This window comes from Durio zibethinus, chromosome 22 (assembly GCF_047325235.1).
Source record: "Durio zibethinus cultivar Kanyao isolate XHJ-2024 chromosome 22, ASM4732523v1, whole genome shotgun sequence".
Lineage (NCBI taxonomy): Eukaryota > Viridiplantae > Streptophyta > Magnoliopsida > Malvales > Malvaceae > Durio > Durio zibethinus.
The window spans coordinates 4,713,306-4,716,204 of record NC_143183.1 but is presented as its reverse complement, the minus strand read 5'-3'; the positions used below and the strand labels follow the sequence as shown (position 1 = coordinate 4,716,204).

Here is a 2,899-nt window from a genome sequence, read left to right as displayed (position 1 = left end):
TTTACAATCCAATCCATTTGGTAGCCTAATAAAAATAATCGAGGACTTAACAAGGCGATAACATTTTAAAACTTTCAAACAAGTCCAAATTGGGTGGACTCTAATGAAACTTGAATTATTTAGAAATTTGCTTTCACTCGGTCTTATATATTTCTTCTAACTTATTGTTATAGTGGACGCTCACTTCTATTATTTAGTATGTTTGGATTGACGATGCAATGCAAAGAATTAAAAACAATGAATTCTTTTAAGGGAATTTTTTGCAATCCAAACTATTACTCAAGTAAAAGTTTTATTAATACTGGTCTAAAAAGTTTTAATTTAACTATGTAAGGGAGATAGGAAAATGAAGAGAAAGAATTGGAAGAAAAAAAGAAAAAGGATGAAAAACATATATATTTTTTTAATTTTTGTGTTCGGTAAAAATGATGAAAAAGACATTACTTGATAACGTTGAAAATTAAAAAAAAAAAATTTATTATTTTATCATTATAGTTTTTGTAGATCAAAATTAGAAAAGTACAATCTAAACTTGATTAACAATCTTGTAAACAGAAAACACTATTATTTTTATATTTTTTTACTCTTATTTGTTCAATTTAAAACAATTTGCTTTTTTAAATAATGATAGAAAATTATCCTCTTTCTTATTTTATTTCTTCTTACGTTGTTCTGCCTCTTACTGACAAATTTTTTTGTTTTCATTTTCCCCTATCCAACCTTCCATTTTCCATGCTAGATAATCACTTTGATCATTGATGAAGGTTAGTATATTGCCCTTCTTTTGGTGAAAGCTGAAAAAGAGGAAGAAATTGCGTGGCATGTTCCTTAAAGCACGTTCGGTGGAAGTCAACAAGTCATTGCAGTTAATTGTGCGTTGATACTATGTCATATTATACTTAAATAAATTAGACTTTTCTGTCGTATTACTTGAGTTTGATTAGGGCTTTGAATAACATTTTTGAAATTAGGATTGGATTTGATTTGATTCAAAATAATATTTAATAAGTAAAATATTTTTATTTAATTTTAATTTTAAAATATATTTAAATAAATTAATATTTTTAATATATTTATTAAAAATTTTCGGATTTATTAAGCCTCAATCTGATTCTGATTAAGCTAATTGAACCTTGTACAAAGACTTTGAAAAGCTAATTGAATGAAACTCGATCTGATTCTGATTATAAACACATATAAAATAAATATCACTTTGATTAAATTGGGAGTAGTATGTTGAAACCAATGTTAACAGTACTGTATCGTTGCCGATCTTATTGATCAGTACATTTTGGTTTTGAGGAAAATTGGCACACCTAAATTTACGTATTATTTGTGGCTAAAAAATTACATACTATTTTATTTTTTATATCTATATGTACTGACCGTACCGACTACATGGAGTTGGTTTCCTATATCTATTTCTAGCCGTGGCCACCTGGGCCATGACAAGAATTACATGGAGGTGGTTTTACACCGATTAAACTTCTCCGAATCTCTTGGTTCATCTTCTTTCCTACATTAATCCATAAAAAGAAATACTGACAAACTCAAAAGAGAGAGATAGAACTAATTACGAAAACCGTTTCATATATAGTTAAAAGTAACGTACCCAAGTGTGTGCTTCTAGCTGAAGTTGGAGGTAAGAGCAATAAAAGTGATGATATCAGGAGAAGTATAAAAAGAACATGGGACATCTTGCAGGCCATGTTTGCCAAGAAACTGATTTCTGGTTGAACCCAATGGCAGCTTGATTGGATTGGATTGCGATTCTTTTTGGAAGAGAAATAGAACTTTTAGTACTCAATTTATAGATGTAAGGGATTGACGAAATAACTGCTTATTAAATAAAAATATGCTCCATATTACAGTTGAAAATTTGAAAGCTTTACCAATAGTTGCTCCAAATCATTTTCTTTTATCTTTATTTTTTTGACAATTGGTCGTTGATAGAGTTGGGAGTTTGAGAGCCTGACCAATAGTTATTCATTCCAAGTCTTTCGTAGTAAGCTCAGGGAATTGGTCTTTCTTTAATTTTTGAAAGTTTCAAATGATGACGTCAGTGATAAGTGGCATGACATTTGATTAAGCCAATTGTAGTCATATATTTTTTCATTTGAAGTATTTTATTATATTTATTAAATATAAAAGATATATGCAAGTAATATATTAATAAAAATAATAAACTCTTATAATTATAAGTTTTATCAATTTATAAATAAAAGTATAAAAATACAAAATACTTCATATATATAATTTAAAACTAAAAATATATATATAAACCAATCAATTGTTAAAGTTAATCACTATATTTTTAATCAAAGCAAGAAAAATAAAATATACCATTAAAAGAATGAAATTGAAACTTTTTTGTTGACACCCATTTTCTCCGATCTCACCTGAACGTAATTTTGAATTTTATTTATTTATTTATTATTTTTATTTTTTTCTAATTTCTTCCCTTTTTTAGTCTTTTTTTGCCAAAAGTCACAGTGCATAAAATGCATATACACCATCGCCCACCAAAAACTTTCTGCAAGTTCAAAAGTCTAGCCATTGATTGTTGGCCACTAGCAGCCTTGACACTTTTACCTAACTTGACAGCGTAGAATCCGACCACCAAAAGCCCACCGGTGGCTATGAAAAAAATAACACTAACTTTGAAAATCTGGGATCTCAATCCCATAAATTCTAAGATTTGAATCCTAGAAAGCTCTAAAAATAGAGCTTCATTCCTGCAAAGAAAAGAAAAAAAATGGAGAAGAACCCTGCAACAAAAAAAAAAAAAAAAGAAGCTTCATTAGAAAAAAAAAGAAAAAAAAATCTTCCTATCAAAACCAAGGAATACCAAAACAAAGGCCAAACACACAAACATCAAAAGAAAAAAAATCAAAGCTCT

The 2,899-nt window shown here is 28.2% G+C and overlaps 1 long non-coding RNA gene across 1 annotated transcript; it reads right to left on the bottom strand.

The window, feature by feature from the left end:
* Positions 1 to 1,158: 1,158 nt before the first annotated feature.
* LOC149512501 (uncharacterized) lies at positions 1,159 to 1,859 on the bottom strand. The gene is made up of 2 exons (XR_016332126.1): positions 1,613 to 1,859; positions 1,159 to 1,516 (listed from the first exon to the last, which is right to left on the bottom strand). It is a non-coding gene; the product is annotated as an uncharacterized LOC149512501 (long non-coding RNA).
* Positions 1,860 to 2,899: the final 1,040 nt, after the last annotated feature.